The sequence below is a fragment of the Ochotona princeps genome, chromosome 4, assembly GCF_030435755.1.
Source record: "Ochotona princeps isolate mOchPri1 chromosome 4, mOchPri1.hap1, whole genome shotgun sequence".
In the NCBI taxonomy this organism is placed as follows: Eukaryota; Metazoa; Chordata; class Mammalia; order Lagomorpha; family Ochotonidae; genus Ochotona; species Ochotona princeps.
The window spans coordinates 66,187,406-66,203,808 of record NC_080835.1 but is presented as its reverse complement, the minus strand read 5'-3'; the positions used below and the strand labels follow the sequence as shown (position 1 = coordinate 66,203,808).

At 36.2% G+C, this 16,403-nt stretch overlaps 1 protein-coding gene across 1 annotated transcript in view; it reads right to left on the bottom strand.

The window, feature by feature from the left end:
• The window catches only part of FOLH1 (folate hydrolase 1), a 155,769-nt gene that overhangs the window by 100,718 nt on the left and 38,648 nt on the right, over positions 1–16,403 (bottom strand). The window lies entirely within an intron of this gene.

The following is a 16,403-nucleotide window of genomic DNA, read 5'->3' as shown; positions in this document are numbered from 1 at the left end:
TTGGATATACAGAGTAGAAACTAGTTCCCTGGATAGGGAGAGATAAAGAAAGGAAGCAGGTTGAACTGAATGGGTCCAGAAAAGAGAGTAAATGAGACTGAAGGGCTACCATGCGACTGTCAACTGGAGAGTCTGATTTGGGGGACACTGACTAAGGATTTCTAAGTGTAATTGAAAGAAAGTTCCTGGGGCTTTAGGGTCTCAAGGTTCTAAAGTGGAATCCTAGTGTCAGATTCTGTCAGAGACATTGTTAGCTGGAGGAGCAGGTAATGCTAGAAACTTTGAAATGTGGCGTTTGACCAGATAATCCTAACACGAAGAAAGAATGTACATGCCTCTGGGCTATAATTCCATGCATTTCCTCTGGGTACCACACCACAAACTGAAAATGAAACAAAATCATTGCCTAAGACCAAGCTAGCATTTCATTTCATACTGTGATACACTAAAAAGACACACAGACAATAAAATTGTCTTGGTTTTAATATATGCAATATAATAGACCTTGTATAATACGCAGTAAATTATATTTAATATAATCCACATTCAGTAATGGTTTTCCATGCAGACAATATATTTTAAGAATATTAATCTACAATGTTATTTAGAACAAAGAAAACGAGGCTGTATTATTTAAAATACAACATATTCATTGTTTTAACAGAAGTGGCTACCATTGCCTATTTGTACATTCCTGGCATTCAAACTATTCAGACCAGATGTAAATTGAACGTCAAAACTTTGTGGTATATTTATTATCTTTGCTGCATATATAAATTTATTTGTTTATAATACATTTGTCCTTCTGTTACTAACATAATAGTTGTTGATGTAATAAAATGAAAAATACCCATTGAAGGTGTGAAACTGGCCAGGGGTATCTTACTTGTGACTCAGATTATTCTAGAGGAAAAGATAGCATAATATGATAAGTAATAGTAAAAACAGAAATAAAAGTATTGCCTGGGGGTATGAGAAAGACCTTACAGAGAAGTCAAGTTTTTATCAGAATGAGTAGGACTCACTCCCTAGGAGAGATGGTGCTTGGCTTGCTTTACCATTGTAATAATAACACAGGAGGAAGTAAGACTATGAAAATCAGGTTACCAAAGGAATCATTGATTTTGGTCTATTACTCAGTTTCAGATACACATTTAGTTGTGTATTGATACAATTGATTGCTTACTCAACATTTCAACTCACTGATTTCTTCTTTCTTTTAAAAAGATTTATTTATTTGAAAGACAGAGTTCACAGAGGGTAGGGAGAGGGGGAAATAGGAGTGGAGAAAGGGAGGTGATATCTTCCATCAGTTATCTTGCTTCCCAAACGGCTGCAGCAACTGAGCCAGTTCTGAAGCCAAGAGCCTGGCTGGAGCTTCTTACAGGTCTTCCATGTGGTACTAAGGGCCAAACACTTGGGTCAACTTTCACCCTCCACCCAGTTTACTACATTAGAGAAGCTAAACTGGAAGTAGAATAGCCAAGACTCTGACCAGCAATCTTACAGGATGTCAGTATCGCAGGAGGCAGTTTTACCTGTTATGCCACAATGTCAGCCCCTATTCTTGCCTTTAAAAGAATTATTGAGGGCCTAGCATTATGGTGTAGCATGTTAAGCCACCACCCAAGATGTCAGCATCCCATACGAGCACCAGATTGTGTTCTGGTTGTTCTTCTCCCTGCTGATGCACCTATGAAAACGACAGTAAATGATCCCAGTAATCAGGTCCCTTGCATTCACATGGAAGACAGGATGGATTTCCGGGATCCTGGCTTTGGTGGCTATTTGGGGAGTGAAACAACAGGTGGAAGATTTTCTCTCTTCCTCTCTGTAAATCTGCAGTTACAATACATAAATAAATCTTTAAAAAAGATTTATTTAACCACAGCAATGTGCAAAGTAAGGTAATAGGTTCTGAGGAAACAAAAGTAAATCCTGAATATATCCATTCAGGCTGTGAGAGCTGGTGGAGAAGCAAAGAAATCTCTGCAGTAACAGCCAAAGAGAGAAGGGTCTAGCAATGGTAGATGCACACATCATCAGTGCTGCTTCAGCAAAAAGACTTAATGAAGCGGAAAGTCATATACTAACATCATTAAATTGTTCTATTGTTTTGGAAATAATTATATGCTCTTTTGGTAAATATTTGATAGCAACAGGCTTTCAGAAAATTAAGATGGGGGAGCTTTCTATTTGCTTCAGTGAGAATGGAAGTGTTAAAAACTTTCAAAATGTATTACATAACATTTCACTGTGAAGAAGGGAACTAGTTTAGCCAACCAGCCTTACTTTTTAAAGGTTGTTAAACTCATGCACTTATCCAATTGTGAAAGAAAATTACTGCTGACCTCTCAAGTCACTTCTAACTCTGACAGTCTGTTAGTTAATAACCAATGGAAATGTTAAAACTAAACAACATTAAGTTTCATTTGAGTTGATGCACTGCTGAATATTTGGTTTTTTTTCTCAGACGCAGGAATGTGTTATTTCAGAAAGCCCTACCTGATTTCTCCAAAACATTTTGTCTTCTACTTGAAAGTATTTAACTTCAGATACACATTTTCTGATAATTTTAGCCAAATTACTGATAGTAAAAATTAGATTATTATACTAGTTTGATAATGCAGAAAAAAAAGAAATTGTACTATTTTGCTGATTTATTTCCAGGTTTTAAAAGAATAGATTTTAATGCTATATTCAATAATATCTTTGGAATTTCTCTTATAGGACTCAGTTGCTCATAGTAGACTAAAGTAAACTGTTCCTATAGAGGAAGAGCAGGCACTGATTCTAGAAGCTAGATGGCAGCTTCTGGGAGGAAAGTGAGTCTACAGGATGGAATGTGATAATCAGAAAATTGTTCTGGCAATTTAGCATGGGATAATCACAGAGACAAATTCTAGAGTATTAACATTTGGAAATGTGAGATAATCATCTAAGGATGCATCCATCATTTATGGTTTACTGGATTCTAGGCCCTGGCTTGAGCTTTAGTGTTAGGCTTTAACTTGCCCCATAGGATCTAGAAGAACAGTAAAGGCTGGAGTCTCAGAGAAGCTAGGGGTCAGAGATACATCACATAGACACTTTAGGCACATGATACAATCCAAAGCTCCAGTTACCAGTTTTAACATATTGGAAGGGCAATGAGTTTAAAGCAAAGGATAATTTAAAGAAAACAAGTGGTTGTGAGCAAATACAATGATGATAATTTTTGGGTAATATTGATGGAATGCTAATTGGTGTAGTCACTATGAGAAGGAGTATGGAATTTGTCTAACACAAATTTTAAATATAATCACTATTTGGGCCTTGGGCGATAGCCTGGTGGCTGAATCCTCACCACGCATGTGCTAGGATCTCATATGTGTACTGGTTCGTATCCTGGCTGCTCTACTTCACTTCCAGCTCGTTACCTGTGGCCTGGGAAAGCAGTAGAGGGTGGGTCAAAGCCTTGGGACCCTGCACCCATGTGAGAAACTCCTGAGTCATGGCTTCAGATTGTCTCAGCTCCAGCTGTTGTAGCTGGTTGTGGGGGTTAACCAGTGGATAGATGATCTTTCTGTCTCTCCTTCTCTCTCTTCTCTCTCTGTATATATGACTTTACAACAAAAATAAATCTTTAAAAAATATATAATTATTATTTGATCCAACAACTTTACTTCAACTTGAATGATGTCCATCAATGAATAAATGTAAACAATAACGTAATGAAAAAGTGTTTAAATGCTCCCAAGTTACTCATGTTCCCTAACATGATGATTGAGTAGAATTCTCAGACCTAATTCCTAACCCCAGCTTCCATCAATGCATGCCCTTCAAGACAGTAGTGGTGGCTCAGGAAGTTGACATCCTGCCACACACGTGAGAAACCTGGTTTGAGTTCCCAGATCTGTTTTTATATCTTTAAAATTTATTTTCTTTTTATTTGGAAAGCAAAGTTAGAAACAAAGAGCTGGAAAGACACACACATGCAGAGAGATATATTCCATCTGCTGGTTTGCTTCCCAAATGGGCACAACTGCTAGAACTTAGCCAATATTAAACTAGGAGCCAGTATCTTCTTCCGGGTCTCCTACATGAGGTCTTCGGCCCAAGGATTTGAGCCATCCTAGGCCATGAGCAGAAAGCTAAATCAGAAGTGGAGCAACTGGAACTCAAACTGGCACTGTAGGCAGAGGCCTGACTTGCTACACCGTGGTGCAAGGCCCCTCAGCCTGCAGTTTGACCCAGCACAGCCCCAGCTGTTACAGGTATTTGGGAAGTGAACTAAACATGGGATTTCTTGCTCAAGTACATAAATAAATAAATAAGCAAGGCTATGTTATGGTACAGCATGCTAATCTGATACCTGCAACACCAGAATCCTATATCAGAGTGTCAAGAGTCGTCTCTAGAACTCTACTTCTGCTCTACCTCCCTGCTAATGTTACTGCAAAAAAAAAAAAGATAACTCATATGCATAAATTAGTGTACCCATGGTGAAGAGCAGTAATGAGATTTTCCTTAAAAACGTAGATCTATTATATGACCCAGTTATCCCACTTCCCAGTAACTATCCAAAAAAATGAATTCGTGTCAAAGAATTACCTATACACTTGGACTTATTGCAGCATTATTCACAATAACCAATGTATGGAATCACATTAGTTGTACATCAACAGATGTACAAAGAAAGGACAAAGAAAGTATGATTATATATATGTGTTTATGTGTGTGTGTGAAAAACACAATGGAATACTATACAGCTGTGCAAATAGAATAAAATATCGTCATTTTTAAATAAATGAAAGAATCTGGGGGACATTATTTTCATCAAAATAAAAAACAGAAGGACAAATATTTTATTATTTTTTTCTCATACACAGAAGCCAAAAATGTTGATCTTAAAGTAGAAGTAATTATGAAAAACCTGGGCAAGAGAGAGAATAGCAATATGGATAACAGATACCAGCACAAGGAGCAGTAAATTGTATTATTCTACAACACAGTATGATCACTACACTCAGAAATAACCTATTATATGTTTTGTGAAGAACTAAAAGAGACAGATTCAAAAAATCCAATCATTAATATTAATAGCAGAGCAACACTAATTACCTCAATATGATCAGTACCCTTTATATACATATTATATATGTATATTTGTATTAAAATATCGCAGAATATTTCATAAATATTAGTACATGTTAACCTAAAAAGATATCAAACTTCACAAAGTCCCAAAAAATAGACAGCTATTAACTTATAATTTTAAACTTGGATTGCACCAACGATTTACCGATTCCAAAATTATGACATAGTTCTCCATTCTCAGAATCTTGGAAAATTTCTGGTGAAGTATATTTTCTAGATTTGCTTTAGACCTTTCATTAATTTATTAATTAAAGTCCTGCAAACATAAAATCCATCATTTCAATTCTGTTCTCTAACAAAGATTATGAACTCATTTCCGAGGGTAAGGCACACACAGTGACGTCTCAAGAGGACAAAAGTCCCGGAGTTTCCCTGTCATGTGTCTGTTTTCTGTGGCCCTGATGAACAAGAATTGGATTCCAGCTCATTGATGAACTAGTCACATAAATTTTCCAATTGATTTAATTTTTCTAAGTCTCAATGTCCTCTTTATGTAACATAAAATAATAAGTCTTTTCTTTCTGGGTTATTATACAAATGAGAAGAAGTATTTATAAAGTTCCTAATTCATAATAAAAGATCTTCAAAGGGAAACTATGACATAAATGTCTTTATCAGGGCCATTTTCAGCATCCTATTTTTCATCAAGATATGTAAGTGGTTTAGGAAAATTGGCTCATACATTAGGTTTTTTTAAAATCAAATTTTCCTCTATATTCTGTGGTTTCATTTTCTAAATCTAAGTATATCTTATAAATCATCAGTGAAAATGAGAACAGATTGTCAGATCTGACAAATTATTTTATATTATTGAAATTTAAAATGAGTGGGTAATACTCTCTGCTAGTAAAAAGTAATTATATAAATCTTTCGTCATATTAAACTGTTGAGTGACCTTTTATACAGAAAGCTTTTCGAATAGGTAAGGAAGTGTTAGCGATACCTCATCACAGAGCGACAGATATTTGAGACCATTAAAAGATAAAGTGATTCAGTGTAAGTCACATAATTATTACTGGCAGTGCAATGACAAGAGATTCCATCCTCTGACATCCATAACATCATTCTATGTCACATCTTTTTAAAATTACACAGTACTGGTCCTTCTAAATGTATCAGAAGTTAAGATTTTATGCATATATCATGTTACAGAATTTGTTTTGAAATAAATTACTGCTATTATGTTGATTCAGTTATAGACTTCTGTTAATAAACAATGAGTTAAAGCTTTTTTTTACCTAACCAGCTGAAGAGCATAACAAAAAAAGCTGAGGAACATCTATTCACTGCCAAAATGGCCTCAGTGGCCAGAGCTGAGTTAATCTGAAGCTAGGAGTCAGGATCTTCCTCCAGATCTCCCCAATGGGTTCAGTGGCCCATGCCTTTGGGTCATCCTCCATTGCTTCTCCAGGCAGTAAGAGAGGAACTGGACTTGAAGTGGAGCATCCAGTACTAGAACCAGAGCCCATGTGTGATGCTCACACTACAGACAGAGGCTTAGCAGGATATGCCACTGCTCTGGCTCCAAGCCTAGTCTTTGAAATTGCTTTGGCTCTGCAGACAGCTAGCTTCAAATTCAGGTTAAGTGCCTGGAAGATTCCTTGGTCTATGGAGAATGAAGTTAGTCAAAAACATTATCAATTAGGGTGGGTGTTGTAACCTCTTGCTACTGTGCTTGCACTGTAAATTTAAGGATATATTGGAAGTAAAACAGCTACTTTGAATCAGGTGACCAAGGAAATGTCAATTTCTGATTTTGTCTTAAAGTCGCAGAAACAATAAAATATTGAGGTAAATCTGAGTAAATATATACTGTAGAAAGAAATGACGTCTTAGGGCATTTAACATAGCTACATAATTAAAATATGGGAAGACACATGTGTGTTGAAGGGGTGTTTGCATTGTATAGGAAGAGAGTACCTATTAATTCACTTATTACATGGTATAATCTCAGGAAAACTACTAAAATACAATGAAAGACAAAAATATGTTGTGTTTATTTGGCAGAAAAATAGAGTATAGTCTCAATCTAAAAGTAGGTAAGAAAAGAAATTTAAAGTCTAAAAAAGGATAAACAGAATAAAAAGCCACAAATTCAAGACATTGAATGCAAATAGATTTAAGAACCTGATTAGAAGACAGCTACTAACTGCCTGGACCAAAGGGAAAAAAAATCTCATTTTTTTTAACTCTGACCAAGGACAATTGGCAATAATAGAAATAAGGATAAAAATTAGTGGCATCAAAGAAAAACATATAATGGAGAAGATATAACTATAAGATCATTTTTCCAAAGATTTTTTTGTTATTGGAGAGGCAGATTTACTGTGAGAAGGAGAGTTGGGTCAAAGATTTGTCATCTGCTGGTTCATTCTCTAAATGACAGCAATGGCTGAAGTAAAACCAATGCGAAGCCTGAAGCTAAGAACATCCCAGGTTTCCAAGGCTTTATTCCATCCTCTGCTGATTTCCCAGGCCAAAAGCAGAGGGCTGAATGGGAAACAGAGCAGTCGGGACAGGAACCAGCACTCATGTGGGATGCCAGCGCTTGGAGATGGATGATTAGCTAATTGAGCTATGGCACTGACCCTTGAGAGATCATTCTTAACAAAGAATAATTGAACTGATAACTCAATGTGAGGTCATACAGGAAAAAATGAAAAAACAGAAATCATAAACATCAAGAATGTGCTGCAGACCTAAAAAGATAGATATATTCTGAGTAATTTTATGCCAATACATCTCAAAATTTAAATTAAATGGAGAAATTCATTAAAAAGATGCTGCACCTCAAACTGACACAAAGAACAGAAAGGAGATGTTTCATATTTAGCACAGCAATTGAGTTCCTAATACTTATGACTTTTCCATACCTCAGTGTAAGGACAGAGTGGAAATGGAACAGGCAGAATCCAGAAACACAGTATCACCTGATTTTTAAAGTTACACTGTGATGTTTTAGAAAACAAATGATCCTCTTTAAAATACATGATGCTGAATCAATCAGATAGCCATTTGGATAAAGTATATTTATCTTGATCTTTTCTCATTCCATATGCAAACATCACTTCTAGGTAGATTGCAGATCTAATTATGAAAGTAAACCATCCATCTTTTACAAAGAAAACAGAATGTAGCATCTTACTGACCTTGTAGCAGGCAGGGATTTGCTTCAGTTAAAAAGTGTCAAACACAAAATTTATTTTAAAAAAATCAGTTTATAATTCTACTTAGAAGTACTTTGTGTCAAGAATATACCTTAAAGAGAGTGGAAGAAATGTATAACTACTTAAAGGACACATACGGAACTCCTAAAATCAACAAGCAGAAAATAGACAAAAGACCTGGAACACACATTTCACAAAAGAAAAACAAATGGTGAATCAGAATATGAAAAGATGTTTAACCCCTTAGTCACCATGGAAATATAAATTAAAACCATTCTGCAATAATGCTCTAAGAATACTACAATAACTAAACTAAAATCTTTTGCAGAAATGAAAATTAATATTGAAAATTAAATATAAAGATATGGTCTATCTCATGAACATAACCGAGAAAAAAATGTTTAGCAAAACAAACACATTCTCTGATTACATTGCCTAAATTGCACAATTAAGCTCATTTTTTTCATGGTTGTAGAGATCCAGACAAATCCTCCTTCAATCATAATTGCAGTTTTGAACTATACATAGTGAGTCACAATTCTTTGTACATGCATACTTAGGGTATGTGTATTTCCCAAGAGATGCATACACAGAGAACATAAAAATTAATAATACCTTCCAACTTGTTTTATGAGACCAACATAAACTTAATGTCAAAGGCAAACAGAAGCATTGTGTGGAAAATAAGCTAAGCTATGCACACACCTCATTCACACAGAGATGTAACTGTCTCAAACCATTACTACACACATCCAGTGATATTTAAAGAGCACAATATTTAATGACTACTCTTGCTTTATTCCAGGAATGGAAAGTGGGTTTTACACTGAAAAGCAACTAATGCACTTTAGTTCCTTACCAGAATGAAGCAGAAAACTCATAAACAGAAAACTATTGATAAAATTCAATAGTCATGTATAATAAGCTATTAGCAAAGTAGGAATAGTCAAAACCAATCTTTTTTTATTTAATTGGGAATTTTTGAAAAATCATAGAAGAAATTATTGTAGTGTTAGAATATTTTTCAGGAGGAATAGGTTCTTACAACAAATATCCTCTCATACATTGCCCTTCCAAACTGTACCACACATCTTAGTCAAAACACTAAGACAAAAAAAAAATTGAAAAGAAATAAATCTTGTTAATTGTGGGCAAAATGATTATATATGTAGGATATCAAGTAAGGGATATTCTATCCGGTGTTGTTTTGTAGCAGACACAGCTGTGTGAACTGCAACTCTGGAATTCCCTATGGATGCCAGTTTGAAACATGACTTCTGCATTTGATCCAGTTCCATGCTAAAGTGCCTGGAAAAGCAGTGGAATTAGTAAATATTTTTTTAAAAGAACATCCAGTGAATGTATGGATAAATTGTCAGGATTAGTAAGAACTTTTTCAAGAATGTTGGTATAATACACTATGTGAAAATGAGCTTTATATCTATGAAACAGTAGGAAAAGAAAATTAAAAGACACTGCTTATTATATCACTGAATTGATATAGAATTGAGAAAAATCAATGACAGTAAACTGATAAGAATGTCAACACAGAATGTTATCAACCATTGCTGAGTAATCTGTCTCCAAATGTATTGCTAAGGAAGACATAAAAGTGACATATTATATAAAAATAATATATGCATATATTCTTGAAGAAGATCTAACATTGCAAAATATTGGCTATTTTCAAGTTGGCTTATATTAAAATAAAGGAAAATGATTAATACTGGAATTAGAACTCTTGGTTCTGAATAAATGACTACAAATGTTGGTTGTAGTTTCTGTAAAACTGCTTTACCAGAAGAAAACACTGCATTACATAAGCTGGGATGGGAAAGCAAAGACGTGATCAAAAACATTCTCTCATTCAAAATTAGTGAGGAAGCTAAAAAGTCCCTAACACCTAAAGAAATTTATTGTTAAGAAAGTGAGTGTTCATTCGTACAATGAACACTCATTTGAAGGTGAAAGAGAGATTAAGGTAGCTTTATATCAAAGGCAATACATTTGACATCAATAATTTAAAGACTGGGAGATTTTATTGTCCTTAATGAGCTCAGAAAGAAATGCATATTTCTCTTTATTTTTGGATAGTTCTTGACAGAAAACATTTAGAAAGGTTCAGGTATCCACCAGAGAGATCCAGTGATGTTGGAGTTGAGATTCAGAGAGAGAAGTAATAAAGCTGTGAACACCAATGTAACCATGGAGCCACTGTCCAGGTTCGCAATGTAGAAATGAAGCCACAAGTCAGAGAGGCAGAGACTCTGACTACCTGCAGACTACGTCTCCTGCTCAATGAAGAATAGAAACTTCTGGTGATTCACTTAGGAGGTATATAAAGTTGGTTAGTCAAGATATGAAAAATTGAACAATATTAAAGAAAAGCCCTTGAATTTACTTACTTACTTACGATGCTCTTATTTTCATATCTAGACCCACAGTTCTTGAACTATGTGCTGGCCCCTCAGGAAATCAAGCCCTTCCTGACCTTTCCTCTTTCTGCATCCTAATCTAATTGTGTGTCTACAATTATCTATTTGAATAAACTATTCCTATTGATTCTCAAGCATGTTGCCCATTCCTCCTTACTGCTCCCCACGAAAACAGATTAAAGCCCAGTCTAATCATCTACAGATTCAAATATTTACATTGAAGGAACTGGAATATCTGAATTAAGATAATAGAACCAAGGTTACATGATGGCCAAAACAAGATTGAAAGTTAGATCTGGAGTTCTCATTAAACATCTTCTCCACTCAAATCAAGTTTGATTATCTGATTTGATTTGCTCACAGATTATTTATTTTACAGATTTATTTTATTTGAAAGGCAGAGTTAGAGAGGAAGAGAGAGAGACAGAGAGAGAGAAATCTTCTATCCTCTAATTGACTCCCCAAATGGCCTTAATGACCACTCTTATCCCAACACAAAGCATGGATCTTCTGAGTCTCCCACATGAATATAGAAGCCTGAACATTTGGCCCATCCTCCACTGTTCTCTCAGGTGCATTAGCAGCAAGTTGGAGTAACAGTACAGCAGCCAGGACTCAAACTAGTACCCATTTTGGATGCCAGCATTGCAGATGGCAGCTTTACTGACTAAGCCACAACTCTAACCCTTGCAGAGTCTTTTAATACAGGAATTCCTATATGTCTAATTACTTATTGAAATCAATGGACTGAAAAATAAAGTGCTGATGTAAAATCCATGCTGCTGTTGAAGGGTAGTGATAAGAAGCTGGACATGGAGACCTCTTCGGTTTCTGTCAGGGCAAGAACACTGGCTTCTAGCTCAGCCACCTTCCCTGTAACAGCGTTTATGTACATCATAAAGGTGAACTCAAACCTGAAAGCAGGTTGCCATGGTGAGATCTTGATTGTGTTTTTGGAAACTAGTGTATCCATAAGTACGCATAAGACAGAATTAAACAGCAGCTAAATGATCAGTTTGTTACCTGTTACCATGTGTCAGAGTAAGTAGTGAGCCCAAAATTCAAGGCATTATTTCTGTACTCAGATCATTGTCCTGCCAAAAATTGCTTTCTCATTTTTAGGGCTTATCTTTGTACCTTTTTAGTTTCAGACCTAATGTGCATGTACGTGCTAAAGTCTGCTGAGCTTATCTCCTATCTCTAACTGAAAGGGTGATGCATTTTTTATAGGCAACTTATCTCATGTTTCTGATTGATAGCTTATAGACACACTGAACTTGTAAATGATCTTTCTTTCACACTGAGCTCTAATTATCTGTTCATTGTGATAATTTCTCAACCTTTATCTCCTCATTTCATTTTATTTTAATGACCCCTATTCTACTTCTAAGACTTCTGCTTTCTAGATTTTTCTCAAGTTTAAATTCAGTAATATTCCCATTAGTTGTCTCTTTGACATAATGTCTTTAATATTTTCTAACTCGTGTTTGAATTGTGGTTTCCATAATTGCTTGTTGGTACTTAGATTTCTCTAATTTATCTAGTTATATCAAAATTATATATTAAGGTCTAATTTTTTTCCAGGATTCATGTAGGTTTACAATCAAATGTTGGAATAAAATATAGGACCTCCTTTGAGAAGAGTATGATCTACCTATGGAAATAGCAGATTGTACAACTAAACAAACAGGTGAAGCACTGAGTAGTAGTATGAATAGCATAGGATTATGGCTGATGGAGAGTTCCATTCTGCCAGAGACTTCAGGAAGACGTTAACTAAAGAATCTTTGAGCCGTGTATTGCTGGCTGACAAGGATACAGTTTCATATGGTTAGCTCTTGGCCTTATGAGGATAAAAATGGGATCTAAAAGAAAAATAAAATTATGATGAAATTTATGAGTCACATTAAGTACTTTAGGATGAAGGCAACAGGAACAGATCAACCAATGTTTAACCAGTGAAGAGAGATATGGGCCAGTAGTTCATTTTGGCCTTGGTAGGTAGTTAGATGAGAGAACTCTCAGTAAGCTTCAAGAATGAACGGCTTTAATGGGAAAGTAATTCATAATCTCTAAAGTTTAGAGCTGATAGAAAAATCAGCTCTGGCTCATTTCCCCCAAATATCACCTACTTTGAGTTTTCTTACTTCATTTGCTGCTATGACCACACGGGTTCTCTGCTTTTAATTCCTTGGACTGGAACTAGACAAATACTATTTTTTGTTTAGTTTCTTTTAGAGCAACTGAGATAATTTGTACCTTTAAGTCTTTACTCAATATTAGGAAAGAGATTGTTAAGGCAGCATGCTCTGGCTTTTCAGTCGTGGTCCGATAAGGTTTGCTATCTGCTGTCTTGAGATACCTTTACTAACAAAGGACGAAAAGAAATTAAAGACCCCTCATTTGAATATTTTTCTTTTCTTAATCTTTTTCAGGGAATGGAATTCACTGAAAGATGAAAATTTTGAAAAAAACTGCAGAGATGTTTATGGAACAGAAAGAATACTCAGTCCTACTGAGGGGATTCTTTTAGTGAAATCCACTGTCATTGTCACTTGGTTCGCATGATACCCTCTACCACGACTCCTTCCAGAAGGTTAAATTGCAATGTGATGTCATTCATTAGAATGACTTCTTACTACAACTAATGAATTCCTTGGACAGTGTTGGAATCATGTAGAAGTAAAAGAGAAAGAAAGTGGTAGTGAGGTCACTTGTTGACTCAGGGGTGAGGTTAGTTATATCAGAAAAGCGTGATTTGTGCTGGTGATAGTAATAAAGGGATAGAGTGCAGAGAGAGGAGGGACAGGGCATAAGGAAAGGGCAAGGGAAAAAACACATACAGAAGTTGTAAAAAGATTTAGTGATTGATATTGGCAAGTTAATTGATGTGAGTAAGAGAACGTGACTCTCAGACTCTACGGAATTGTACCATAAAATTCAAAAATTCAAATTAAAAATTTAAAAAAGGGGTGGAGGAATGTGACTGCCCACGCCAAGCGCTCATTACTCCAACACTGTGTTTGGACTATTCTTAGTGAGAGCCAATGGTATTTCAGTCTACTTTCTATGTGCAAGCTTCCACGGAGTTTAGTTTTGAGAGTTTTCCCCCAAAGTTCTGTCCTTTCTCTGACTTAATTTCACTCAAGTCACAATTCTACCCTCTCGTTTTTGAATTATCTTTCTCATGAGCACTTACACTGGCAGCACTGTTGTTTTCATCAGATTTTACTAAGGAAGAACATTTATAATTATTCTAGCATTAAGAGTACTTGGTACGCAACATGTAGACATTAGTACTTTTCAGTTAAGGCCCTAGGTGAGGTTGTCCTAATATCTAAACGTTTTGGTAAATAACTCTTTTATCTCAGTCACACTCATCTATTGCTGCTTATTTAACAAAATAGGAACTGACTTTCTCAGTTCTCAGTATTTGCCCTTGCTATTCACTCTAACCATGATGTTCCTCCCTCAGACTTCTAAATGCTTAATTGCTTCATTGTTTCCAAAATCACCTTAATCCTGGCAATACCACTGCTTCACAAAATAGAAAAGGCTGCTGCTGACCTCTGGCCGCTCTCAATACTGCTCTGCTGTGCTTTTCTTCATAGCTCCAATCACCATCTGATAGTCTCTCCGTATATATTTTTTATTTATGGTCATATATTTCCTTTCCCCTGTGGGGAGAAGCCCCTGGTGACACGGGCCTTGGTTTGTACACTGCTATCAATCTTCAGCACCAAGGGCAGTGTCAGCTACAGCACATGCTCTGGAGATAGACATTGAATACATAATACATATTTATGTATGAATACATAATATTCCTACAAAATGCGAAGGAAAGATATCTAAGTGGATAACCCAAAATCAAGGTAAAATTAATCAGTTTACTATGTATAGCCTAACATACATCACCAAGTATTGTGATTATGATCATTATTTTAGTTCCGCGTGTATGAGATTATGCATTTACATACAGATTTGCTGTGGTCATCACAGCTATCCTAGAGCTGAATCCAGATAGCTATAGATATTGATCAAGGTCAACTAGTCAATGTGTAAAAGAACAATTTTCTGACAAAAACATGATGTATCATTTTGGATAAAATCCATATTTCCCAGCAATTTACCTGATGGATTTTATGCTCTATACCTTTATTCCCTTTGCTTTCTTTTATTTAACTTTCATTTTCCCCCAATTATACAGTTTTGTAGGTATACAGCTTTTCCCCAACCTTGCCTTTCCTCCCTCCCTTAGTCCCCCCAACAATTTCCCCATTCTTACTTTCACTTTCTTTTTTTTTTTTAAATTGTTAATGATATCTTTTTTTTTTATTTAACTTCATTAATTACATTGTATTATGTGACACAGTTACATAGATACTTGGGTTCTCCCACCCCTGCCCAAACCCTCCCACCATGGTGGATTCCTCCACCTTGTTGCATAACCACAGCTCACTTTCTTTTATGGAAGAAATACAGACTTATCATTATATGTCTGCTTATTGCGTAAGTGCATTTCAATCTATGAGAAATCTATCAGATATCTTATGTAGGCCATGGGTAAACTAACAGAAACTTTCAAGGATAAATGGCATGTTAGATTTCTAAGGCTGATTCATTAGTTACCATTCCCCAACAGGAACTATGGAAATAGATACCTGAGAGAGGATCTATTATAGGAAATGACTCATGATGGAGGTTGCAAAGTCCCACAGTTGGCTGTGCAGAAGTTAGGGACCCTGTGAGGTTGGCAGCATGGGTCAGTAGAAATTCACAGAACCAGAGACATTCGTGATATAGCAAAAGCCATCTTCCTGAGAATCTGATAGTTGCTAGTGTAAATTAAATAAGCCAATGACTAGAAATCAGCATTCTAATGTCCAAGAATAGGAGAAGGACATCTCAGTACCAAGAGGAACAGAGTGAGAGACAGGACTCACCTTCCCTCTGTATGTATTTTTTATTTCCTATCAGGGCCCGCAGTCAACAACACCCATTGAGGAGACATCTTCCCTGCTGGCACATCCAATCCCCTGGAAGTGTCCTCACAGCAACACTGAGATAATGCAATACAAATTCCTCTACATATTCATAATCCAGTCAATCTGAGTCTAAAATTAGCTATCAGATACTGGGTGAGCTGTGTTCTCTGAGCAGCCTGTAGCAGAGAATATTACATCTTCCTGGCTTCTGAAGGAGGCTGTCAGTTGCTACCCTTTAAGGAAGTTTTCTGTAAATTAGGAAGGGGTATCCATTTGGGGCCAATGCAGGCTTTCTGCTTGTGCCCAGCAAAGAAGTGGCCCTGCTATTTAAGGAGAAAATTGTCTTTTCCTTCCTGTCATTGGATGCAGGGCATAAGACTACTTATGATTAAATTCAGGATGCAATTCTACAATCATTCTGGGGGTCTTGCATTAAAGAAATATATATTTTTTAAAGATTTATTTTTATTACAAAGTCAGAGATACAGAGAGAGGAGGAGAGAGAGAGAGGAAGATCTTCCGTCCGATGACTCGCTCCCCAAGTGAGTCACAATGGGCTGGTGCGTGCCAATCCGATGCCAGGAACCAGGAACCTCTTCCAGGTCTCCCACATGGGTGCAGGGTCCCAATGCATTGGGCCGTCCTCGACTGCTTTCCCAGGCCACAAGCAGGGAGCT